Source organism: Pseudopipra pipra, chromosome 22 (assembly GCF_036250125.1).
Source record: "Pseudopipra pipra isolate bDixPip1 chromosome 22, bDixPip1.hap1, whole genome shotgun sequence".
NCBI classification, from domain to species: domain Eukaryota; kingdom Metazoa; phylum Chordata; class Aves; order Passeriformes; family Pipridae; genus Pseudopipra; species Pseudopipra pipra.
Window position 1 is genome coordinate 1,912,447 of NC_087570.1, and position 26,070 is coordinate 1,938,516.

General features: G+C 45.4%; 1 protein-coding gene and 1 long non-coding RNA gene across 6 annotated transcripts in view; one reads left to right on the top strand and one right to left on the bottom strand.

Annotated features, from left to right (window-relative positions):
* Positions 1–269: 269 nt before the first annotated feature.
* On the bottom strand, positions 270–2,907 carry LOC135401825 (uncharacterized). Its single transcript, XR_010424920.1, has 3 exons — positions 2,647–2,907; positions 1,865–1,960; positions 270–410 (listed from the first exon to the last, which is right to left on the bottom strand). It is a non-coding gene; the product is annotated as an uncharacterized LOC135401825 (long non-coding RNA).
* Positions 2,908–3,070: 163 nt separating this feature from the next.
* Positions 3,071–26,070, top strand: part of GNB1 (G protein subunit beta 1) — a 36,093-nt gene continuing 13,093 nt past the window's right edge. Inside the window, exons 1-2 of one of the 5 annotated variants that reach the window (XM_064678997.1) lie at positions 3,071–3,191; positions 21,791–21,842. The gene's annotated coding sequence lies outside the window, so the exon portion shown is untranslated. Of the gene's footprint in view, positions 3,251–3,338; positions 3,656–4,273; positions 4,350–21,790; positions 21,843–26,070 lie in introns of those variants that run through there. The other 4 variants (XM_064678995.1, XM_064678994.1, XM_064678996.1 and 1 more) reach the window with 4 other exon arrangements.

The window sequence follows — 26,070 nt, forward strand, 5'->3', positions numbered from 1 at the left end:
TAATGCACAGCACAGGGCTGTGTGAGGGCATCAGAACAAACCACTGCAACGTGAGGTTCTTCTGACAGATTTTAAAATGCAGCAAAACTGATTTGTCCAGTGAGATTTGCAAAGCAAACCCCACCCAGCCCACGTGGAACAACCCTCCCCTCTGTAAACAACCACTTCCAGCCCTCATAATCCCGCTCCATAATAGCAGGATAACTGTGTATCAATCAAAATTTTCACTGGAGAACAAGATATCACTGAGTCACTGCATCACAAACAGGAACTGTTGCAACAGTTGTATTTTCACAAAAGGAGAGGTGTGGTGGAAGCATTAGCTCTGTGGACGTGTGGGAGACACACATTGGATGGTTCAGTTTCCTTACCCCAATTCCATGGATTTGAGGACATGGCAGAGCACAGACCTGTGGGCAGAAACACCTGTCAGCTCTCAGAAAACACAGAATGCATAAAAATTGGGATGCAAGAAAATGAGAGATTCCTAGGAGAGGATAAGGTCTGAATGGGTGGTTTATTTAAAAAAAAAACCATATTCAGGTACTGTAATTGTCCCACTACTAAAAGCATGTAAGGGAAATACAAGGAAGAAAAGCAGTAAGTATTTGTATGATAAGGAATGTGCAATGAGAAAAAAGCATGCATTAGTTTTTAATGGTATACTTTATAATTACATAATTCATAATGTAATTAATTCACCCAGCAATTCTTCTAGTCCAGTAACAAAACCTCAATGCCATCGCTTTCTAGAAGTAACAAAATGTGATTTTCTCTTTGTTATGAACCTCAGAATGTTATTTTTGTTCACTACACGGATTTTTTTTCTGTATGATCCAGCTTCAGGTAAAGATTTTCCACAAAATCTGATAAGACACATGAATTTTCCTTTGCAAAACAAGGATTTTTCTCTTCCTCTCTTCCTTTTTTTTTTAAATCCTTTGTGTATATAATTTTTTTTCCCTGATGTAGTAAGTGGTCATTCTTTTCCTCCCAAATTGTGGTGTATTCCCAAGAGGGTATTTCAATCTCTGCTAAGCCTAAAAGCAATCTCTAACTAAAAAAAAAAAAATCATGCAACTTGCCTCCTATAAATCTCCCTGAGATTTTATGACTTAAATGTTGTGTGTAACTGCTTTTGAAATCTCTAGAAAACTTTGCAAATATCTAATTAACTTGTGGTGTTTCTTCAGCGCTGAGATTTAATCAGTGTTTTCCAGCTGGGAGTGCTGGATGAATCTCTGGCCTCAAGAACACTGACATTCCCCTCTGCATACACGTGGTTCCACAGATTTTAGTGGGATAATTCCTGTCCACAGTGCACATGTACATGTATTTCTTTCAGGGGTGGAAGAGAAATTATTTCCCCACAGTTACTGATGGAATACAAGCAACTTGGGACAATAATTCAAGAATAATTTATTCTAACGTCAGGAAACGTCTTGTTTTGCTATTTGTAAATCTCAGGGTGACAAATTAAAGCTTTGGTGCATCATAAATGTTACTTAAAACCAAACATTTGATTATTGCAAAACCAAGGTTTAACCACACCAGGATCTAATAGTTCTTCATAACAGACAACCTGAATAATAGCCAACCCACTTTCCTGCAGTTTAATTGGCAAACCTGCTCTTTCCCTTACTAATTACAGGTAACCACACCTCCCTTCAGAAAGCATGACAGCAAGGAACGGTTTGGTTTAAATTCTGAAGCAGTAAGAATCTTCTGGGGGAAGAGTTTGCAGGAGAAGCAGCCAGGTAATGTCAACTCTTTAACAAGGTATAAACAAATAAGGGGGAAAAAAACCCCCCAGATTTACCCTGTTGGAGGAGGAAAAGTGATGCAATACTGTATTAATACTTACTTTTCAATATTAATTAGGGTTTCAGTATATGAGTTCTGGTGTGAAATGATCCCATCCTGGAAACATCTCTCCTGCCTGGTTTATGTGAGGCCCAGTCTATAAGACAGAAGTTGAATTTTTCTTTTAATGCTAATTAATTTTTTTCTACTTTCTCTTCCGTGCAAACCCTTCCAGACCAGTGATGGAGGTTGTGAGGAGAATATGAAAAGGCAGCTCTGGAAGCTTTGGCTGCGAGAGCACCTTTATTGCCAACACTGGGAAAAGAGAAGTTCTAAGCTACGGAATTGCCGCTCGTCGAGTTCCCGGGGGAAAGATCACGGAATTGTGGAAAAGTTGGGGTTGGAAGGGACCTTTGGAGATCCTCCAGTCCAACCCCCCTGCCCAGGCAGGGTCAGCTGGAGCAGGGGACACGGGGACACATCCAGGGGGGTTTGGGATGTCTCCAGAAGGGGCCACCTCCATGGAAAGAAGTTCTGCCTCGTGCTGAGGTGGAACTTGTTGTGTTTGTGTTTTAGTTTATGGCCATTGCTCCTCATGCTGCCCTTGGGCACCACTGAACAGAGTCCGGCACTGCCCGCCTTGGAGATATTTGTATGGACTGCTCAGATCCCCTCTCAGCCTTCTCTTCTCTGGACTAAACAGGCCCGACTCACACAGCCTCCCCTCACGGGATGGGATACAAAGGTATTTCTTGCTCTCCAGCCCTCTGTGAGCAGCATTCGAAGGCCTGTGGCCCTCCCTTCCCACCCTTGTGGGAACCCCGGGCAGCCCCGAGCGCTCACGTTCCACGCGGTGAGGGGGCCCCGCGTCTGTGCCCGTCCTGCGCTCCGTGCCAGCCCCTCTGCTCCCGCACCACCAGCCGCGGGGCAGTTCCGTGCCTTTTTTTTTTTTTTTCGTTACCCACGAGGCTCTCGCAGCCTTTTTTTTTTTTTTTTTTTCCCCTTCCCGGCCTGCAGGGCCGGCGGGGCGGCCGCGAACCCTCCTCGCTCCGCCCGCCCGCGCCCTTTGTTCGCGCTGAGGGGGCGGGAGCGCGCGCGCAGGGCGGGAAGCGGGAGCGCGACAGAGCGAGAGCGAGCGCGCGCGCGCGGCCGCCGCCACCGCCCCGCCCGAGGGGCCGAAGGGCGTTGCCCGGCCGGGAGCGCGCGCGCACACACACACACACATACACACACACTTACATACATACACACACACACATACACACACACATACATACACATACACACACACACACACACATACATACACCGCGAGGCGCCTGGGAGCGCGCGCACCGCCCGCCCCGGCCGCGCTGGGCGGGTGCCCGGTGGAGGCGGCGGAGCCTCCGGTGAGAGGCTCGGCTGGAGGGAACGCGCCGGGGGCTGAGCGGGGCCGGCGGAGCCTCCGGTGAGAGGCTTCGGCGAGAGGGGCGGCGGGGCCGGGGCGGGGCGGGAGCCGAGCCGGGGTTTCCCGGGCGGGCAGCACGGGCGGGGCGGAGGGAGGAGGAGGAGGAGGGAGGTTCGCCGCGCCCAGGCTGCCGCTGCCCGATGGCTGCGGGGAGCTGAGCGGGCTGAGGAGGAGCCGAGCCCCAGCGACACCCCCCTTCCTTGCCGCGGATCCCTCCTTCCCGCCCGGCTCTGCCGCCTTCCCCGGGACCCGCCGGGCGCAGCGCGGGCGGCTCCCCCCGCTCCTCCTCCGCCGCCTCCTCCTCCGCCCCCCCTTCCCTTCCCTTCCCCAGGCCGGCGGGACGCGGGCAGGACCGCGGGCGGCGGACGGACCGGCCCGGTTCATGAGCATCGGCCGGCGGGGCAGGTAACCGTGTGTGCGGGGGGAAGGAGGGCGGGGGTCCCCTCGGAGCGGCGCCTCCCGCCCGCCGAGCCCCGGCCGGCCCCACCCCGGGGCCATCTTCGCTCGGCTCCCCCTCAGCCCCGCGCCTTCCCCTCCCCCGCGCTTCCTCCTTCTCCTGCCGCACTTCTCCTTTCTCCCTCTCCTTTTCCCCCCCGGCCTCCCCTTCCGCCGCCGCACCGGGGAGGGGGCCCTGGGCCGCCTTCTCCCTCCGAGCCCCCCGCCCGTGGCGGGGCTGGGAGTCGCCCCCCCCTCCCCGGGGCTCCAGCCTCCCCTAAAAAAGAAGTGTGTTTGTAGCTGGAGGAGAAGGGGGGAAAAAAAAAAAAAAAAAAAGGTGGGGGTGGGACTGATTCGCCTCCCGAAGGCTTCCAGGCGAAAAGGGAGGAGACCTCGGATCTTGCGGGGTTCCATTTTTAATTGTAATTACGCCGTGGTGGTCCCCGCCAGACGGTTTTGGGGAGGGGAAGGGTGGGGGGTCTTTTCTTATAAAGGCACAAAAGGCGAGTTTCCCGAGCGATCCAGCCGGCAGAGGGAATATTCGGAGAGAGGGATTCAAGGAGAAGGGGGGGAAAAAAAAAAAAAAAAAAAAAAAAGAAGCAATGGTGTGGCTGCTGTAATGGTGGAAAACTGATTAAGAGGAGCCGGGGGTGAGACAAACAGGGTAAGGCAGCTCCCGGCCCCCCGAGCCAGCCCAGGGCTCGCAGATGGGGCTCCTGCTGGGTGTGCTGGGCGAGGGAGGGGTGGGGAAGGGTTTGTTCTCGCTAAAATCACAACCCAGGATGGATTTAGACCGCATATTTGTTGTTTCCCCCCCCCCCCCCCCCCGTGTATTACGGCGCTGCATATTTTTGTGTGCCCGTAGCAGCGGTAACGAAGATCATGGAGGGTGTTTGCTACAATAGGAAGATGGAGTTTCCTCCTCGGAAAATGCTGTTTAAAATACCGTTTCGGTTCCTTGCTTTTTATTGTAAGGATTTTCGACGTTAATTTTTTATTTTTATTTTTTTTATCCGCGCAAGGGGTATGGAACGTGTGGGGGTTCTGATCCTACAGCTTGGTAGGGAATGAGGATGTGTAAAGCCTTGCATGCAAATGCGAGAGAGACAGGGCGTTTTATTAACAAAAAAATCCTGTCCGGGAGAAAATCAGAATGATGTAGGGGTTGTAAGATGTCGATTTATCATTGCTGAAGACGAACTGAAATTTTAACGAATGCGATATTTCATTATTCTCTACCAAAGTCACGGTCGGGACTCGTCGTTTTAAGGCAGGCATCCTTTCTGGGATGCCGACTGCCACGTTATTATGTATTGTCTCCACAGGAGGAAATAGGAGGAAAGGGCTGTAAATGTGAGGCTTAAGTGATTATTGAAACAGCTTTTGAGAACAGTTGCCTCAACTTGGAGAGGTGATTTAAGACTGAAAAATCGCACGTTTTGCTGCCGTAGAATATCCACACCCAGTCGTGAGAGTTTTATCCCGTATTTTAAGCTGATCTGGACACAGGGATGTGAGTCGAGGCAAAAGGCTGTCGGTGTGTCTGTGAAATGCGTGCGAGGAAACCAAGGCGATCCGCTAATACCTAAATTCGTTCTAAATGCAATGGCTCGGAGTTCCTCTCCTTCCCTGGCGTGCTTCAGGAGAGGAGAAGGGGAAGGGGCGATAATAGCGTAGTTGTTTTGGTGGCTGCAGATTAGCCAAGGGTGTGTGTTTGATTTTTCTTTTTCGCTGTGAATGAATGGATCTCTCTGTGCCTGGGCCCAGTAGCTGCAACAAGATGGCGTTTGCAGCAAGGCAGCTCTCATTTTTCAACTCCTCCTCACCACAGCTTTGCCAGACTGGATCTTATTTCGTAATTGTGTTTTAGATTTTTACTCTCTCGTTCTCTTTGCCTTCTTCTGTTCTGGGCTGGAGGGGGGGAGGTAGGGAGGGCGTTTTGGGAAGATCGCTGCGAGAAATCTGAGTGGTTTTTTTTTTTTTTTCCCCTTAATTTTTCGTGAGCTTCTCCAGATAGGAACCGGGTGGGAGGAGTAAATAGTTTTATTGAAATGTTCACGGAGGCTCTCGCCGGATAAAGGGGTGACACGATTCTCGTTCCTACCTCGCGGTGCCTGCTTAATGCCATCGAAATGCTCCTGGCTTTTGTCAAGCCTGTTGCTGAAAAACAGTTTTTAAGCCCGGAGCACAGGCATCCAAAGGCCCTGGCGGGCCGGGTGCTGGGGCTGGGGCTCTGTGAGCCAGGTGACTGTCAGAGGAGCCCCCGTGCACACAGGGATCCTTCTGCCACAAAGGAGACTCTCCCACCTGCTCCGGAATGCTGAGCTGGAGGCTCTCAAGGCTGCTTTTGACCCAGAATTATTGCCATCCTCTAGGTGACTGTCCTTTTAATGGGCAAGAATAAGAAAGGTTCAGGGGGTATTAAAACAGTTCTGTGTCTGGGAAGTGCTCTGTTTTAAAATGACATTGCAAATTTCTAAAGCCTTTTGTGTGTGTTTTTCGGTATCTTTTAAGAAAAAAGGACTTTCGATTTGCAACTTCCGTGGTATTTCACTCTAGTGCCAAACTCCTTAGCTTTGGTAGCCTAAATAAAATAGCTTGGTTAGTGTTTGATATACTGGACTCAGGCTTAAAACAATACACTTCCCAGCAAGAAAAATAAGAAATGCTTGTTATGTCTCCCGTATTCAAATGACCTCCAAACCTTTGGTACTATCAACCTTTTTAGTACTGTTTATCTATGACTTAATGTATAATCAGTTGTTTGTTAGTTTATTGTAGTAGCCCAGCTGTAGTTCCTGCAGAAGGAAGCTGGGAAGCAGAAGAGCTGATTTTCAGTTCAGGCTTGTGGTGGTGGTGGTGTTATTTTAAATTTAAATTTAAAAAAAAAAAAAGCTGAAATTAGCTGAGTGCATTTTATTCCTCTAGTTTTTCAGGAACAGTTTTTTAAATGAGAATACTGTGCACATAGACATCCATTTGATGTTCATGTGCTGTTGAACTCGAAATTTTTGTGCAGTTTTTTTTTGTTACTGCTCCTTTGGCCTTTCAGTACAGGATCAGAAAGGAGCAGAGTGAAGTGGGATTCTGTTTTGGGTAAGATAAATTACATTTATCCTTGTTGAGTCCTTGCAGCTGCTCAGTCAGTACGTAGCAAGCATCCTACCATGAAATCTTTGACAACATGGTAAATTAAAATTCCACAGGCAACCTTAGCAGAACAGTTTTTAAATCACCTCCATGCCTCATGGAAATCCGAAAATGATGTATTTGGACTTAATGAGAATTCTTCTTTGTGTAAGTAATCAATGAAGTTTTGTACAATTAGGGAGTGTGTAGAATTTTGTGGAGCCTTATTCTTAATACCATCCAAGAAGAAACCCTTAATATCACCCAAGAAGGAACCCTTAATATCATCCAAGAAGGAACCCTTAATATCATCCAAGAAGGAACCCTTAATATCACCCAAGAAGGAACCCTTAATATCACCCAAGAAGGAACCCTTAATACCATCCAAGAAGGAACCCTTAATACCATCCAAGAAGAAACACTCCACAGCTATGAAGAATTTTAAAACTAGAACCATTAAACTAGTTTACTTAGAATAAGAAAATCCTTCAACTAATGCGATTAATTTAATTGCAGTAGAAATATATATATCTTGTGTTTGTAGGGTACCTTTTCCTGACATTAAGCAAGATGTTGGCTGCAGCTGTGTAACAACTTCCTGGTGCTCTGGAGCCTTAGGTTTGCTCATGTGGAAAACAACCAAACAGTTTCTTCTTAAACAGTCACTTAGTTATGATTTCTCAATCCCTGCGAGCCCAGATGCCGATTCCTCTGAAACTGGCGTTGCTGTTGTGGGTCCCTGCGAGGTCCCTGGGGCCGTGGGGAGGGATGTTGAGCCAGTGTTAGGTTGAGCTGCTTTTATGGTTCCTGCCATAAAAAGCTGGGGGTTGTTTGCGCTCCGCGAAGCCGCCGCTGGATTCGCCTCCCGCGCGTCGGGCCCGGCTCACGTCCCGGGCGCTGAATTGGATTAAATTCTTACTGTCCGTGGCTTTTGGCTCTCGGCATTAGTGGATTGGTAATTGATATTCTCAATTTTCATATCCATTTTGGAGCCATATGGCACAACGTATTGCTCCGGGAGTTAGCGCTGCCGCCGTCCCGCCGGGGGGAGGTGGGCACTGTGCCTTCAGGTGGTTGAGCTGGGCTTGGGTGAGTTGCCTTTGGAGTCTCCAGTGCCCGTGGCCGTGCCAGAATTAGAGGTGGGGTCCTTTTTTACAGTATTTTACCAGTTATGCTGCGGGGGGGGGAAAGTATAACCTTGAAAGCGACCAGGCTGTGTTAGTGAAATGTTTCTGAAGCATGTGATTGGAGATAAAGTGGACATGTTTTGAAGGGAGTCTCTTGGATGCTCCAAGTGCAGACTCCATACTCCATTCAAAATGTTTTTTTTCTCCCCACTGATAAAGTTGGAATCAGTGTTAGCCAAGGTCGTGATAAAAAACAAAAATACCCCCAAGCCCCTCTGTTTCTATTTAACATAGTGTCTCCATTTATTATTTCTTCACAGGGTGTCCAGTGTGCTGGGGATTCTGTGAGCGTGGATTTGTTTTTCACCAAACACAAATGTATGCACAGTCCATAGATACTTGAGCCAACTGGTAGTTGAGCAGAACATTAAGAGGTTTTTAAAAGCTTTGAGCTGGCTATGAGCAGTACCTTTGCTTTGGATGCCAAAATAATCAGCGTAAATTACTGTGCAAGGCTTCCTACTACAAAACCAGGGACACTCTTGAGATAGGTTTTGAGGCAGAATTCTGCATTTTTATTAAAGCACTGGAGGATTTCTGAGCAGAGAGAAAGGAGATGATCAGCCTTGGAGTAAAAATAAACACTTAAAAGTATTTTTGTGGACATTAAGATCAGATCTTCTTGTCCTGTTGGTTTTTTTTAACAGGTGGCCTTCTAAAATGTGTTCTTTGCAATTAATACCTCGTAAGACTTACCAGTTTGTATTAAAGGCTTGCCCATTGCATTTGTTGGAGTGGCACAGGACCTGTTATGATTTATCAGCCTCTGGAATATTTCTGCCTGTCTGGGAGGCTGCCCTGGGAACCTGGAGGGTCCTGCTTACAGGGGGTGATGTTTGCCTTGCCCAGGATATTCTTAGAAATGCAGGAATTTTCTGTCTTGAACCCAGCCAGGGAGTGCTGACAATATTCCTGGGTGCCATCTGGAAGGAGCGGGGCTGTGGTGTCTCCTGCTATGAATATCTTACTCTGGGGTAGTGGGGGGGCTGCAATTGGATGCCTACATGGGAAGTCTTTTACGTGTTAGCCAAAAAAAAATATATATATTTCTGGGGACATTATGGAAGTGCAACTTGTAGGGGAGCCATGGAAATCATCCTTTTAAAATTCTCTCCAGGATTTTCAGCCTTGGCCTTAAGTGGTGGAAAATAAGGATCCATCCAATTGTTCCACATTGACCTGGTTATTGATGTTTTAGTTCACTGAGGAGGGTGAGAGGACACAGGAATAAAGGCTTGAGAAAGCAGTTACAAAGCAGATTGTTGAGGTATTGCTGGATTGAAGTCTTGTTGAAATAAAATACCAATACCTCCAGCAGGTTTAAAATAGAAATGCTTTAGAAGGTGCTGGAGATGTTTAGGATGCCTGGCCTTGGATTATTCAATAGGATCCCCTCTGTCACATATTCTGTGGTAATTAAGAATTGTTGAAAACAAGATATTTTTTGTCACTTGCCATATGCTAATTAAGGGAAGAGCTGTAGTTATTTCTTATTTGGTGGCACTGAAGGGTTAAAATTTGATCTTCCTGTGCCATGTCTATTTTGGAATCCTAATAATGGATGAGTGAAAATGAGGCTGAAGACCTGAGGAAGGTGATCTGAGGGAGCTTAAAGGAGATAAGATATAAGGTGGCTCTATAACTGAAGATGGTAAAGATAGGCTAAATCTTTATTTTCATAGATTGCATTTAGAACTTGGTGTGGGAAAAATTAGCAGCAGATAACACAGTGAAGGGAAAGGGAGTGATTAAAAATCTAGTTGCTGTTTTAATGTGAAATGTAGTTCATTGCCTGAAACTGCTTCATTAAAAATATGTATAATTTGTGAGGTGGAATTTCAGCTTTGTCAAATCACTGCAGTTTCCAAAGGTTCTGTGTGGAGAGGAGAAACACCTTCCAGATGTTATAAGGATTAATCGAACTGGGGATAACCAAATATTTCTTTTCTGCATTTCTACCTTGATCTGAGGAAGGTTTGTATAAAATTTCATGCCAGTTCTGTTCATTGTGTTTTTCTCAGATGAGAATATTTTTTATGCCTTCTTGAAAACCGCAGCAATGCCTGCCAGCCCTCCCCCCCAAAAAAGAAAATATTAATTATCTGTAATTAGATAGATTAGATAATTTTTTTTTGTAGCTTTATGTAACATGGTCCTATATTAAAAGCTATGTATAGATTTTTGTCACTATTTTCAGCTCACTCTTTTTTTCCCTCAGCAAAGGAAGGGGGGGGAAAAGTAAAACCAAAATACTTCTCTCTGGAAACTCAGAGCTCCATCCAAACTCCTGCGAGCTGTGTGTCAAAGGAGGTGGGAATATTTTACCAGGTCAGGTGTCAGTGATGATTTTCCTCATCTTTAGTACAGAATCCAACTGTGTTGAGTATGGGGGACTAAATTAAGATATTTTGCAAGGCTTTCTGTGTGCCTTTGAGAAAGGCCAACCCCCACAGTTGCCATCACTGACAGGAAAGTGATGCCTTGTTTTCTCTTCTGTCACAGTGACCTTAATTACTGCAGCTGATCCAGCTTATTTTCTCTGTTTGTAAGAAATAAAGAGTGTTCCTGCTTAGCTACTACAGGTGGGCTGTTAATTCTGTACATCTCTATTTTCTCACTGCTTTTCCGGCCTCGCCTGTCTTGGCCTAGATTTAGGGAACCATCTTAAAAGTGTTTTCAGGAACATGTGCTTTGTGTTTATCCTGACATTTCAGGGTTTATTAAAATCTGTCAATAAGTAGAGGTTATCTAAAATTACTTGCAGAACCACGAAGTTACTTGACAAGCTGAGTGGGTTTTGTTTTGTTTCTGTGAAATGCTGAATTTCCAGCACTTGCTCTGACAGAAATTGTGCACTTCAGATTTGGAGTTTTTGACTTCCATGGAAACTGGGATACACATGCCCAGTGTTAATGGCCTGTGCCTTCCTGTGAGGACTCTCTCATTCCCACCTGTGCTAACACAGGGGATGTTTTCCCAGATTTCCTTTTCCTGAGGGTTACAGGGCAGGCTGTGGAGCTGATGAATGGTTTTGGGGATCATGGGCCATGCCTGTGTCTGTCCAGATGTTGTGCCTTGCAAGCTACTGCCTGAGGTGTTGCTGCCCTCCTGTACTTTGTGGGAAATATGGCTTTCATCTGGAATGGCAGGGATTGGGCTGCCCTGGCCACCCTTTTACAGCCAGAAGGCTCTGTATGCAGTCCAGCTGGTTGGAGTTGTGTAGGGATTTGAGGGATTTACCGAAACAATTGAGGGATAGGAGGTGGGTCAGAGCTGCAAGGTTAAAACCATACCCAGGATGGTATAAATGTGCCTCTTTTATTGATGCAGAGATCTTAAAAGTTAATGCTGGGTTATCTTCAGGAGTGAAATCTGTAAGGCCAGGCAGAAATGTTCACTCTGTGAACAGCACTGACCGTGAGCCCCTGAGCTTATTTCTTCGTTTGACACGTGTGCAATACTAATATTTTCTGGTAAGATCTTTGTGGTGAAGCCCAGTGCAGTGAGTGTGGTTTGGTCATGTATGTGCAGTTCTGTTCCATTTAACTTCAGTTAGATGTTGGAGCTGATACCTCTTGGTTACTGCCTCGTGGTTCAGGGTACGTGTTGAACATAACAATGCTCGAATCTCAGAACAAAAAAAAGAGTAAACTTAGGTTTCAGTGTGTAAAATACCACGAGTTATTACTGCATAATTCAAAACTTTGTATATGTTTTGTTTCTAGTAAATGAAGGAAGAGTGCTAAACAAAGCAGGCCTGTGTGCGTCAGGATGCTGAGAAGAAACCTGTTTGTGACCCTCTTGGATTTTATTAGTTCCCAGAACTATATTTTAATTTTATTTTTTTTTTTTCAGATAGCCTAACAAACATACTGGGAGGCTGCTGTGGTAATTTTCACTGTTTGTCTAGAAAAGCAAAGTAAATGTGATAGTCTGCTGAAACCTTGGGTGCTCAGAATAAGATGATACTGCACTAATTAAGGAGCTGTCTTTGCTGGAACATATGTCTGCTACTCCTGCTGCACGTTCTCTGGGAAGTGGCAGGACACTGGAGGTACTGCTGTCTGTGTAACAAAGGTGGTGTCTGTACAAAGATCAAGAACAGGTTGCTTGATGCTCGTGGCAGTTTAATTGTGCTGCAGGTTCCCTGGCCCTGGGTTTCACTGCAGCTGTCAGATATTATCTGTGCAAGTTACTGTGCAGTGCTGGGGTTAAAGTGCTGGAGAGCACTCACAGAAAGTAGGATTGAACACGAACAATTGAACAGATTTAAAATCTTGGCAGAGTAGTGGGTCTTCAAGAGATGCCTGGAGAAGCTGGGGACGTGTTTTTTCAGGTATGAAAACTCAAATACCATTGAAGCTTTGGACAGTGAGGTCAGATTGGTCAGTTTGGCTTCAATTCGTTATTCTTCTGACTATAGACAATAGTGAAGCTTCAGCATTTCAGGAAATACTTTGGTTTGCCCTACAAAAAGATTCAGTGCTGGTGTGGGGGAGGTGGAACTTGTGCAGAACCTGCCTGGGCTCAGTATTTCCCAGGTGGGAGTGTTTAGGGGCTCCAAAAACCCCTGGAGTGGTGCTTGGTGGAGGGGCTGTGCTGGCTTAATCCAGGGCAGAGCCTCAGCAGTTGCAGGTTTCAGCTGACCTGGAAGGTCAGCCAGGCTGCTGCTTTGGTTAAACACACTTGGCCTTCTTACCTTCACTTTGCATGGATTCCTGTCCATAAAACACATGGGATTGCTTTCTGATGGGTTCAGTTTTATCTTCCTTAGTTCATTCCCACCCTGGCTCTTACCCCTGCTGCCATTTAATTTTTTTTCTATTTAGCATGTTTCCTCTGTGTTTTGATCACCTGAGGAGGTGACACTCAAAGATTATTGCCAGAGGCTTTAGGAGGGTCAGTGCAGTCCTCTGGGGGAACATCCAGGGGGAAAGGGAGGGTTTCTTTCCTGCTGTGCCTCTGTGCTGTGCCCTGGGCTGCCCCTCCCTGCCAGCACTGGCCATTGTTGCCCCCTCTGTTCCCAAACCCCACTGCTCACCCTGATGGCTCCAAGGGCTCCTGTGCTACTCGACTTCTCACTCTCACCCTTGCTTTTCTTGTTCTTCTGTACCTTATTTTGTACAAACAGTACATATCAAAATACAGCAATTGCTGGGAGAAATCAATGAGCTGCTGGGGTATAAATCATTGCTATCAAAACTAATGGAGCTGCTTGCACATTGATTAAAGATGGGCTATGTTGATTGTGGGGCTAGAGAACAAAGTATTGCTCAGTCTATTTTGGGTGAAAAGATTAGAGAATTCATGCCATATTTTAATCTCTGCTGAGTATCTTTTATCTGCTATATGCATATAATACATTTTGTTGATTTTTAAGGTCCACTGAAATGCTTTTTATCTTCAGACTGGTGCTGGGAAGCAGCTGTTTCGTGGTGTAGCTTAACTTATTCTAACAGTGCTCTGTTAATCTCTCACTGAAGATCAGTGTGCTGTTTGAACCCCTACATTCTTATTTCAGTGAATTAAATGTATTCTGTTTATTAGTTAGCTGAAGCTTGGATAAAGATCTCTAACACAGTAGTAAAGAGTGAATATTTTTCCTTTGGATGATCTCTGAGGCTTTGTGCAGCCTGTGTAGCAGAGGCACAAAGGAGCAGATGGTTTGTTCCAGTGTCTTAACTCCCTGTTTTTGTTGGGGCAGATGTGACAGCAGCTGTGCTGAGAAGGTATTTATGAAGTCGTGTCCAGCCTGGCTCTAAGATGGGGTTACCTTTGTTGCTTCTGTTGGATTTTTTTTTATTTTTACTTCATAAATACAGTAAAAGCTTGTTTTCTTTCACTGAGTTGCTCCAAGCCAGAGCAGAGGGAAGAAGCCACGTTACTGAAGTGCTTTGGAGATTCAGTCCTAACCATGAAAGGCATTTTGGGTGGAACTCCTGATCCGTATGGCACAGCCCAGTTAAGGTTTGCTGGAGCACAGGCTGTCTGGCTGCCTCTGGAAGCACACAGTGTTTCTCATTAGTGTTTGGAGGTGCAGTGAGACATGGCAGCACGTGAGCTCCTCGCTGGGCCTACGTGCTGGGGCCAGGGAGATGCTGCTGGGAGGCAAAGTGGTCCAGAAAAGATCACCTTGTAGCTGAAAACGCCTCCCTTAGCTCAAGAGCAAGGGTGTGTTGGTTTGATTGGCAGCTTCTTCCTATTTTTAAATGGTTTTACTTAGAAGGATGTGTAAAGCATCAGTGCTAACTGTAGCATTCTGGAAGTTGGTGCTGTTTTTCCTTAGGGAAGCAGCTGATCCTCCCTTGACTCAGTTGACTCTTTACTAGCTGGCATACGTGGAACAAAACGGGTGATTCAGCCTCTGTTGCTGAAATAGTCAGGCTACAATTTATGGAAATATAAAACAATAATGGGAATTTGTGCTAATTTTCTGTGCTTATGCACAGAGCCTCACCAATTTTTTCTTAGTAGTGTTTCAGTGTTTATTTCGCTGTTTTTGTTTCTGGTTTTTGTGCTGTAAATAGGTGATCACATCGCCCATTTCCTCCTCTAATACAATAAATATTGTAGTGAAGATCTCAATGTACCTGCTGATGTCACTGTGCTGGTGAGATCGAACCAACACGTGATTTTTAACAAGGTGAAGATCAAGGCAAGACAGATGTGTTGGCAAGAGCTGAGAGAAAATCCCTTCCAGGCTGCTGGAACCTACTTGTTCCCTCCCACTTTAATCCCTGACAGTGGCAGTTGATCCACCTGATGGATTTCCTTGTAATCTGGTGGATTTTGGGAGCAGGGGGTGGTGTAATCACCTGCCTCTGTGCCAAGTTTTGCATCTCTCCATCCCTGTGCCCGAGGACTGGGAGCAGTGGGATCCAGTCCCACTGGGACATACTGGGGAGAGCTGGAGCACAACATCCTCAGGGGAGAGAGAGAGAGAGAGAGAGAGAGAGAGAGAGAGACAGCAACCTTTGGGAGGACTCCTGAGCATATTCAAACACAGAAAATGAACTGTAGACCTGCTGGAGAATTGTTTTGCCCAAAAGTGACTTTTACAAGGCAGTATTTGGAAACTTAATGGGAATTGTCAAGAATTATGTTTCTTAATAGGATTGCAGCGCACTGTAAGCACGTTGTTAAATTGTGGATTACAGACTGGGTTTGATACCTGAATAAATGTGGTTTTAATGTTGATTCGTACTAAAAAGGAACAAGTCTGTGTATTTAGGTGTGTGACTGTTTTCATTTGCTGTGTAATGGTTCTGTCACTGATTTGTCACAGGGGGATGATGTGGGAGCTTCCATTTCCAGCTTCTAGGAGGAAGTGTGCTCTGCACAGCCTGCCCTGTGAACTCCCCTAAACCTACAGATTGAGCTGAGAGACAGGAGAGATCCCCCCTTCTCTGAAGGGATAATATCCTGATCCTGTGGCCCTGCTCTGTGATAGCCCAGCAATATCCCAGCCTGGCTTGAATTATTAATTATTAAAGGGAGACTGCAATATTCCTGTGGGTGTGTGCTCTGCCCTGCTTGGGTAAACACCCCCTTTGGTGGCTCTGCAGATGGAGTGACAACGTCAGTCAGAACTGGAGCTTAAGGGTAGAAGAGTTGAAGGAAGCAGTGAAAAATGACAGTGGGGGGCAGAAACAACTGTTGAGTTACTGTGGGGCTCTGCAGATAGAAGCATCTAGTAATAAATGCTTAGTCATTTCTCTGTTGGTTAATTAATAGTAATATATTCTCCTTCAGAGCTGCCTTTTGTTTTCCAGTCTGAAGGGAGATGTCTCGTAGTATGTGACAGCAAAACTGCTTGGCTTTGGAGAAGGGGATCCTTTAGGGTGTATTTTTTTGATAAATGTACCTAGAAATTTATGCACAAGCAGGTTTCTAAGTTTTTATGACTTACTGTGGTTGTTTTGTCAGGAGGATTTTTTTGGGTTTTTTTTGGTTTTTTTATTGTAAGGTCAGGAAAGAAGACAAAAACATCCCTGGCAAGTTGGATAAAATTGATGAGGTTATCACTAGATGTGTTGTTCTTCAGAAGGAGCAATTGCATATAGATAAATTAGAACAAAGGAGTAAACCCCAGAATATTGCCTTATTTTGATTTAATAAATAGAAGTTCATTGAAAACTTACACTAAATGCCAGTAATTTTTGTTCTTAAAATAAGTTAGCTTCCCATGCCTTCCACTTACCAGGAAGTGTTGAAATGCTCTTAAATGGGAATTTCTTTCAGAGCAAGGCAGAAAAGAAGGGATGTAGTTAGGAAATCTTTGGACTTGGGTCGCCGAAGCACCAACAGTTATTAATATTCCTGAACTACTTCAAAGATCTTTTAAGACCCTTCCTTTTAAAAGATGTTATTTTAAGCATTTGGCTTTAGGCATCTGTTAAACTTGTAATATCAGTTCTTTTATTTTTTTACAGAAATTCTCTGCTGTGCCTAGAATTAAGATGATTTTTTTTTACCAGTAACACACATGGCTCGCAGATGCATTTCGGGAGGATTAATGAAGTGACCTGTCACAGCCCAGATTTTTACTCAAACGTTGCAGGAGGATGATCCTGTCTTGGATGTAGGTCACGGGATTAGCCCCAGGGAAGGAGGGTGTTTTGGCAGCACGGGGGGCTGTGTGCCATGGGGGCAGCTGGGGGTGGCCAGGGCTGGTGGCACAAGGAGCCACAGGGCCACTTCACCTCAGAGCTGTTCATTGCAGGCCTTGTCCTGCCCCAGCCCAGCACTGTTCTCTGCCCGGGAGGATCTGCTTTGAGAGAGTGGCAAACTATCCAAAAGGTTTCTTTTCAAGGGATGGCTCCCCAGGCCTTGGAAAATCTGGGCATGCAAGCAGAAGTGGACAGCCAGTTTGGTGAATTTTCAGTAGGTACTGTGTGGTAATAACCTCTGGCATATTGAGGAATCAACTTTTAGGGTGAATTATTCGTGTTCTGTAACAGTTCTGGAGGAGACAGAAATGCACTGTTCCTCTGAGACACTGGTTCCACTTTGGGACTTTGAATGTGAACCTGCCTTGCTGAATTTGGGTTTTGCAAGGTCTTTCAAGGTTTCCAGATTTGTTAATATTTTGTTTCTTCCCCGAATTTTCTGAAATAAAGGCTTTAATTATTTTTTCCCCTTTTTCTTTTTTCCCCCCGAGTACTGGCAGCTATTTGGGGCTGGTCTGAGGTTTTTGTTGTTGTTATTTTTGTGGAGTTTTCTGATTCTGAAGTGCTAAAAGGAAGCAGTGAGGGACCTGTGAACTGCCTCACTGCTTCTCTGAAGGCAGGTTGCTGGAAGGCTGTGCTGGCTGATTGGGGGCTGTTCCATGGAGATCTGCTGTGCCTGGTTTTTCCTGCTGTTTTCTGTGAATGAGGCTACAGCATGAAGGAATGTGGCCAGAACTTTGGAAGGACCCTAGAACTGACCTTTATTCTTTAGCCAGCAATTTTCCTGTGCTCTGTGCAGCCACAAGAAGGGTTTTTTCCCCTAATAAGACTCTTGCAGATACATCAAGCAGAGCAGGAAAAGTGCACAAGGTTCTTCAGGAGGAAAAGCATTTCACCAAAAAGCACAAAAGCTCCTAAAATCTCCACACCAGTGACCCTTGGAGGAAGCTGCCTGGTTGAAATGGGACCTGTAATTCCATATTGAGCTATAGGTAATAATGAAGCATTTGTGAAATCAGGTTGCTAAGCTGCAGGTATTTTTAGCCTGTGTAATTATTATTTTACTTGCACACTGTATTGGAAATGGGAATCTGTGAGCTCTCTGAGCAGCCAGTGTGACTCTTGCAAGATGAGCATTAAGTTATGGACCTGATGCTTGTTTTGTGTGTACTTCCCACTAATATATGGAAAAATGTCTGCTGAGCACAGCGACTGCTCCAGCTGGGAACTTGGCAGTTCTTCAGCCCCAGCAGCAGCCAGTCCCTCCCCCAGCACACTGGGCCCTGCTGGCCTTGCACAGCACAAGAGCTTTCAGGAAGTTTTTGGAGGAGCTGTACAATCCAGCACTGTCCCAAACCTGTCAGGAAGGTATTGCTTGCTGCTTTTCAGTGCTGATGTGCCTGGAAATTATAGACGTGGCAGATGATTCCCAGAAGGAGGACATCAAATTAAATGAGAAGGAGTTGTATCCTTTCAATTGAGCCTATTTGGGTTTATGAATCTGTAATTATTATTTTATGCTTCTATAGGTTGTGCTTCAAAGCTGCCCTTGTAGGAGGTGGCAGCAGAGACTTGGCTTTCTGGACCACAGATCTGCACTCCCCAAGGAAAGTGGGAATTAACTCTTGGAGGAGCACATACACAGGAGGATACCAAAACATCCTTCCAGTTTCCAGCTGCCTGCTGGAGCTGTTTATGTTGTTAGTTAGGAACCCAGCCATCAGACTGAGGATGGGGTTTGTTTGGGAGGGTTTTTTTTTTTATACACAATAGCCTTGAAGCTTTACATTTGAGACTTCTAATCCCTGTTGCCTGGTGGCACGTTGACATTTCATGATGTTGGCAGTGATCTGGCAAGGCCATGTGATCTCTTGGGCATCAAGACACTGTTCTGTGGTAATAATCAGCTATGGAGGCTGTGAGAAATAATTTTAATAAGCTAACTTGCAGTTCCTGGTTCCACAGACCTTCTCCCTACCGTGCAGGTTATATGTCAGAGTGGGGAGAGGTGTTGGTACCTGAGCAGGAGCTTCTGCAGGCTAAATTAGGAACTGCCTGCCCACATACAGCCAGCCCTGCTGGGTGTGGGATGCTGTTCATGAGGAAGAGAGACCAGAGCAGCAAAGCAACTCCATTTGAAATCACTGCTTTGCCTCAGTAGTAATATTGAGGTTTACTAGTAGGTTTTTTTGGGTGGTTTCTGCAGGGGAATTGTTTCTGGTCGAGCGCTCCGAATAAAACAACCTTATGTGCCTCTTTTGTAGGAGGATGTGTTATGCAAGACATTTTTGAGATTCAAGTGGTGTAATGGTCATGGAAACTAGTTTGTAGTAGTGTTGGGTGAGATCCATGTCAACCCAAAATACATGTGTCTGCAGAGGGCTGCCCACAGTGATTATATCCCCTGCAGGACACATCTCTGCTGCTCCTCCTCCAAGAGCTGCTCCAGTCCCTTAATCCTGCTCAGACCTTGTCCCAGGGGCTGAGCCAGACCCCAGGTGTGGTGGTGTAGGGGATACACGTCTGGTGCCTTGGCCCCACATCGAGTTGTGCCTGCACTGGTGGTGTGTTCTAAGCAGCTAGAATGCCTTTGCAGCAGTCCAAATATTAGCCTTGGCACCCAGTCAGTGTGTGTGTAAAGCAGTCTTTAAGAAGGTTGGAATTAACATCCAGAATATTTGGGTTTAAGGTCTCTCATTGAATCCATAGGTCAAGAAATAAAACGTGTTTATGCAGCTAATGGCTTTGGAGAGGGGGCACTGAGTGTGTTTAATCTTCTTAGGAAGTTGCTTAATTTTGGAGGGTTGCTCAGGTTTCCTATGGTGTTAAAGTAAAATATTTCTAAATGCTTTCCATACTCTTCCAAGCCCTGTTTATTCCCACTTTTCCTCCCTGCTTTCCCCAAGCTCGTGAAAAAAGTCATAATCTCTTCTGCAGAGGAGTCTTCACGTGTAGGACCTGTACTCTGGTGTGTGTTGGAGTGGAGATGAATTTTGGGGCTGGGTTGTCACTCAGAGTAACTACTTAAGTGTCTTTAGAGAAGAAAGGCTGTTGGGCTGAGAGCAGTCAGTGAGTCCCTGTAGTGGGGAAGCTTTACCCAGAAATGCTGATGCTTTTGCCTGTTGTTTTTTAGTCCAGGCTGCTGTGGTGCCTCTCCCTGGGGCAGGAGGCTGTGGGGACACCAGGGACACCAACCACCTCTGGGGCTGGTTTAACCCCTTGGGCCGTGCTCCAGGTGCTCTGGGGACCTTTTGTTCTCTCCTGCTTTTGGAACCCCTGTTCCTGGTGCTGAGGAACCCCCAGCTCTGGGCTCAGCAGGGCTGGAAGGGCTGCTCAGGGCAGTGGTGGAGCTCCTCACAAGAACTCTCTCTGCTGAGCCAGTGCTGTGGTGTGTGGAGTGAACTGGCCTCTAATTTTCATGTTGCTTTTACCAGGCTGCATTTTAGCTAAAAATGGAAGCTTGTGGCCATGCAGATTTTTTTTTTCTTTCAGAAGTAGTTTGTCTACTTTTTTTCTTAAATGAGCTCCATCTTTACCATAGAATTGCAAATCTCTGGTTGCCAGGACTGCCTTCTGTGGGTATCACAGGGTGCTCTCAGCGTCCCCAGCTGAAAACTCAACTCTGTGGAAAAGTTTGCTGTTGTGCTTCCTTCCTCTCCTTGCAGGCTGGCTAAAGTAGCTTTTTTGGGGGTTTTTTGTTTGTTTTTCTTTTTTTACAGAAGGCAGATGAAATCTGCAGCACCTCTCCTGCATTAATGAGGGTGCAGCACAGGACAGTAATGGTGTGTGGTTTGGCCTTTGCTGTTGTGTCTTCTTATGTGCCAGCATAAATTTACTTGTTTACATTGCAGGTAATCCTTTCAGAATTTCATTAGGTTCCATTGTCTCTGCAGGGTGGGCGAAGTTTGTTCTGTCAAGGCTTCTGAAAGTTGCCCCAGTTGCTCTTTTTTCAGCACTTCAGCTGGCCACGTCCTGTACTTGTGTCTGGGGGGGTGGGGTTCGGCTCTGAGCCTGAGTTACTGTTTTCTGTTTAAAACCGTGTTGTTCTGGCAGTAACAAACAAACCTGCTTACACTGTGATGGTTTCATAATCACAGCATTAAACTGTTCATCTACAAATGAGCTTGGATGAGGATGATCCATATCCTAAGTAGCTTAACCTCCATTCCAGACACTGAAGTGAATTTTCCAGCTAATAGCGAGCTGTAAAATCCGAAATGCGAGAATTTCAGTTGGAAGGAGTGGAGCTGTAGGCTGGCTTTCTGATTTAAGATTATTTTGCTTCAGTGCCTTCCTGCTTTGTGCTTGGAATAATGTCCCCCTGTCCTGACACAGTGGCTTTGAGCAGGAGCACTGGGGTGTGCCCTGCCATCCCCCAGCCCTGTCCTGCTGTGACAGGGGCAGGTCCCCATGGTTCCATGTGGGAGTGGTTGTCAGTGTTTCAGATCTTGTAATAGTGCTTCTTGCTGCCAGAGGACAAAATTGTTCCAAAATCTCCTTTATTGACCTTGCTGCAAAGCCCGTGTGTGTGTTGTGTTAAACCATTTTGTGGGCCCAAACTGCAGGTGTGTGATTTCCTTAATGTGGCAATTTGTACTTTCTCTGCTCTTTTGGAGCGTTGTGCTCTCACTGGAGCTCCTTAGTGGGAGGTTTATGTAACTTCTGATAAAATAGGTATCTTCATATTTAACTGTGCTCAGAAGGCAAATGCACCTCAGGAACAGGACTGAGCAGAAATAATTTCAGTGCTTTGCAAATGCTGATTTTTGGGGGGGACAGGGCACTTTGTAGGACAGTGAAAATCAGAGTCTTGTGTGAGTGAGACAATATTTTGTTACAGTCCTAAACTCTCTGCTGGCCTGGGCTTCTGTGTGGCCAGGGGAAGGGAATGAATGGTCTGAGCATTGCAGGAGTTTTCCTGGGAGAAGAGTGTTAAAAGCTTCTCGACATGAGCGAGTCTTCTGGTTGTGTTTCCTTCCTGAAGATGGGCCAGCTGTTTGGGAGCTAACAGAATTAGTCTGGGCTTTGATAGGGTTTTAATTTCTGCTGAATTTGTCAGCAATCGGTGCTCGTTCTTGATAATTGTATTAATTCTGGGTTTGGTGTGGTTCTTTTTGCAGAATTTACATGTTTGACAGCAGAAGTTGCCTTTCTACTGTAGTGAGAGAAAATGTAAGTACAGAAAGAAGGTAACAACTTTTTTTTTTTTTTTGGCTTGAGAAACGTGCTCTTTTTAAAAAGTGACTAACTTCAGATTTTTGGCTGTTGATCCGTGCAAGCCCAAAAAGTCCCTGTTTTCTCCCTTAGCATGTGCATCCTTATGTCAACAGGAAGGATTTTAAAATGGCCAGGGAACCTGCTAAATAATAGATGTTACTGCCTGCCTTCTGTCAGAGAGGGAGCTGGCACAGCAGAGGGAGACCACAGATGAAACTGTTTCATCTCAGTGGGGCAGGGAACTGTAATAAATAAAGTGATGAGAACAGTCATTCTCTCATGAATGAAAAATTACTTCTGCACCATGTTTGACAAAAGAAGGCCACATTTCTTTTGAGCAAAGTGGCTCTTGTCAGAATGTTCTTTTCAGCGTGTCAGTATTATTTCAACAGAACCTAAAAGTTTCAGAGTTTATATTCTGTGTAATTGTAATTATTACTAATGCTCTCGGAACAGTGAAATCTTCATTACCTTCCAGGCCATAACTTCAGTTTCTGTGGAGCTCCTCAGTCTGGGAGGAACGTTGCTAATTGGCCAAGCATTTGCTCAGTGAAATCTGTTTCAATTACTAGATATTTACCTGTTTTTCAGAAAACAGGCAGCAAGCTTTATCTCCCTCCCCATACCTCCATCTGGAGATGTGTGTGCTTCAGGATCCGAAGGCACCCTGGATTTTTTCCCTTCTATTTTGGACTATAGAAACGTGAGAGGCAACACCTCAAATCTGTTCCACGAGCAATTCTGATCTTACTGTGTTTTCTCCCGACTGAAAACGAAACACAAAATCAAAATACACCTCTGCAAACAAACCCCAACCCTCAGCTTTGCCGAGCCACCGTGACGTGGAACCGCTGGCAGCGAGTTGTGTGTAATTCCTTTGTCATTGTGAAAATGCCCAAGCTGCTGCTGGGCCTGTTGCTAATAGGATTTGTGGTATCTCCTAGATTAGCACAGCTCCATTTAATCAGATGCCCTGCTCTGAGCTGTCTGCTGGCCGTGCCCTCAGCTGGGCACTGGGGCTCTGCTGCTGCACATGGGCTGGGTTTGGCTTCTCAGCCCCTCTGGGGTGTGATGTGTGTTGGCAGAGGAGAGGTGGAGGGAACAAACATCAGCCAGGCTGTTCACAGGAGAAAGGGGATTTGCTTAGGAAATTACTGTGCTTGGGTAACACACAAAAAATTAGCTTTAAACCCTCGGCGTTACCAGACTTTGCATCAGCAATGGCTCGGTGGGATTATGTTACTTTTTGGTAGTAGTGATGTGTGCTAAAAATATCTTGTGGCAAGCAAAGTTTGGCCATCAGGGGATAGAAGTTCTAAGCATTTGACTTAATGATAGCTTTGCTTTCAAATCTGTTTTTTCTTCTTTTAATCTGTAGAGATTATTCACAGGAGAAGGATGGAAGACTCTCTCCCTTTTTTACTCTTTTTGTATAGGAATGCTGTGAGAAAATGAAAGAAGCACTGCCTTATTTCTCTTATCAGGTAGTTCTCGAGAGAGGAATAATATTTAACCCAGGAATATATGTCTGAATTTATATGCTCTTCCCACTTCTTGAGCATCAGGCTGCAAATAAGTGTGACAGTATTAATGATACCTTGAGTTCAGTAACTGGACCTAATTGGATAAGCAGCTTGAGCTGGGGGAAAGGACATTGGAGTTGTTACAATGAAATGAGGGAATTGGAGTTCTTCCTTAGCCTTGGAATTTTTCTGTCACTGTTTTCTGAGCAGTGAGTTTTACCTTTAAATAAGAATATTACCCCGGGCTCCTAAATATATCTCCATTTGCAGGAAATACGTGGAAGTTCTGTAGGTTCCAAAAGGCTTTTTGCAGTTCAGAAAGTTGGTGCAAAGTTGTTTGGACACTCAACTGACTGCCTGGGCTTCCATAACTCTTCCCTTACACAGGAAAATAGCTGGTGTAGGTTAGAGAGAAGCAAACCCAGAGCTGCTCCTTTGAGGTGAGTGATTTGAATAATCCCACGGAATGTAACAAATCATGCAAAGGCAGGGGTTGAAGGCAGGAGTTGATTTTCCCTGTGTAGGAAGCAGAGGAACAAAGTGACTCTTCCCTGGGTAACCTGTGAAAAGGGATTAGAGCCTTGGGGCACTTGGAGCAGGAGGAACAGGGAACTGCCTCCCAAGTGCCCAGATTGTTATCCCAGCAAGAAGAGAATTACCTACAAGGTATAGGCTGGTCAACAGGATTAGGGGAATTAGGCTTAGAGCAGAGACACTTAAGCACTTCAGCCTCTGGAAAGGTCTCCAGTGAGTTGGGGAAAGTGAGTGTGTTATTGCTGAGCAGCTGCCTTCAGGAACACACCAACACAGTCAAAAAGAGGGAGGTAAGCATGGCTTTGGCTGCTGCCTGTTTCTTTGGGGAAAAGGGCTGTGGAACTGGAGCAGGGACTTCTTTTGTGAGGTTGGTTTGATTGAGAAGCTCAGTAATTTCTTTCAAAACTCCAGGAGTAGAATCATCATCTATAGGTTCTTCTAGAAACCTTCTTCTAAGGTTAAATGCCTTTACAATATGCCAAGAAACAAAAATCTGTTACTTCATGATATTTGATTGTGTTTGTTTGCAATGAGCAGAGAAGTAAGAGCAGAGACTATTTAATATATGATCTCTGCCTGTAATAGGAATAAATCTATGCAAAAACTTCCTATGTACCAGGAGTGAGAAGAGACAAAAGTATTTTGTGTTCCCATACAGTTCCCTGACCTTACCTGTTGTCCTTGGTTTTTTAAAGTTATTTTTTTTCAATACAGGATACTGGTAAGCTCTGATTTACAGCACAACTAAAAAGAACACAGGAGGATGCAGCCCTTATTTTTTTCCCCATAGAACTCATATTTCTACCATAAATTTAATTGTCTAAGGCTGAGTATAAAAGAAATAGAAGAACAGCCAAGCTGGTTTGCTGTTTGTCCCATAAATTTTGCAGTCTTCTTCAGAGAACTCCCTATATTTTAATGCCCTTGGCTGGGTTAGGATTTTCATTTCCTGAGTGTGAGTGAGTTCAGTCATGTTGGCAGGAATTAGAACTTCCTGTTGATGTTGAAACAACAAAGACTACAAAGGGAATGTGGAAATCTGGTTTAAACAATTCCTATGGATGCTGACAGAAAGGCAGCTCAGAGTTTTTGGAGTTGCTTGGAATGCAGAGGGGCTGACTGGGAACTCTGAAAGTGTATCCAACTCCGGGATAGGAACTTCCTTGGATCTGTGGTGGTGTTAAATTCCTTGAACTCTGTGCTGCCTGGGAGGATGGAGCTGGTTCTGCATGGAGCTGGGAAGCTTTCTGGGGTGTTGCTGCACCAGGCTGGGGCTGCTCACTAAAAAGAAGCTTTCCTTCAAACTCACTGGAGTTCCCAGTCAGGCATTTTTGGGAGCTCAGCTGCACAGGAGGTGTGCAGGCTGTGCCAAGCAGTAAGGCACAAGCATGAAATGATCTTGTATGATTTGTTTTAAGCTCTCTTCTGCCTAAATAATCCAGAATGCAACTACAGGGCTCAGTTTCTGAAGTGAACTTTCTTAATATGGGTTTTTTTCCCAGGATAAGGGTTCATCTCCCAAGGCCTCTCCCTGTTCCATGCAAGGAAGCTTTGTTGCTTTTAAATGCAAGAGAATTCTGTTACATAGTGCACAAAACCTGCAGAAATAAATTGGCACTATTTTAAGGAGAGTGTGTCTGCTTTGACTGACGTGAGATTATTCCTCCTATTGTGTTTTTAAATAAAGCTGCTTGTAAAAATCTTCAGTGAAGTTCCCTGTACCTGCAGCTGGAATTCTGGTGTCCTGGATCTTTCTCATGATCCCATCAGTGAATTGCTGTGACCTTGAGCAGAGCACTTAAGTCTTGGATTGTAATTTCTTGCTCTGAAATAGGAATGATACCATCTCTGAATTCTTTGTCTGGGAAGGTCAGTATTTGCTTAGTAGGAAATGGGCTTATATATTAACCTGGAGAATGGCAGAAGTAGAACTGGATATCCAAAAGCTGAAATATCTGAGAAAATGCAGTTTATTCTTGAAAACAGCCTTTAGAGTTTCTTTGTGACAAGAGTAGTGCATTCCTGTCCCACCAGGTGTGTGAACTGCACAGGAGCTGCAGGTGTGCTGCAAGGGTGGGGAGACCCACGGGGGGTTTGTGGGGGGTGCAGCATGAACAAAACATCTT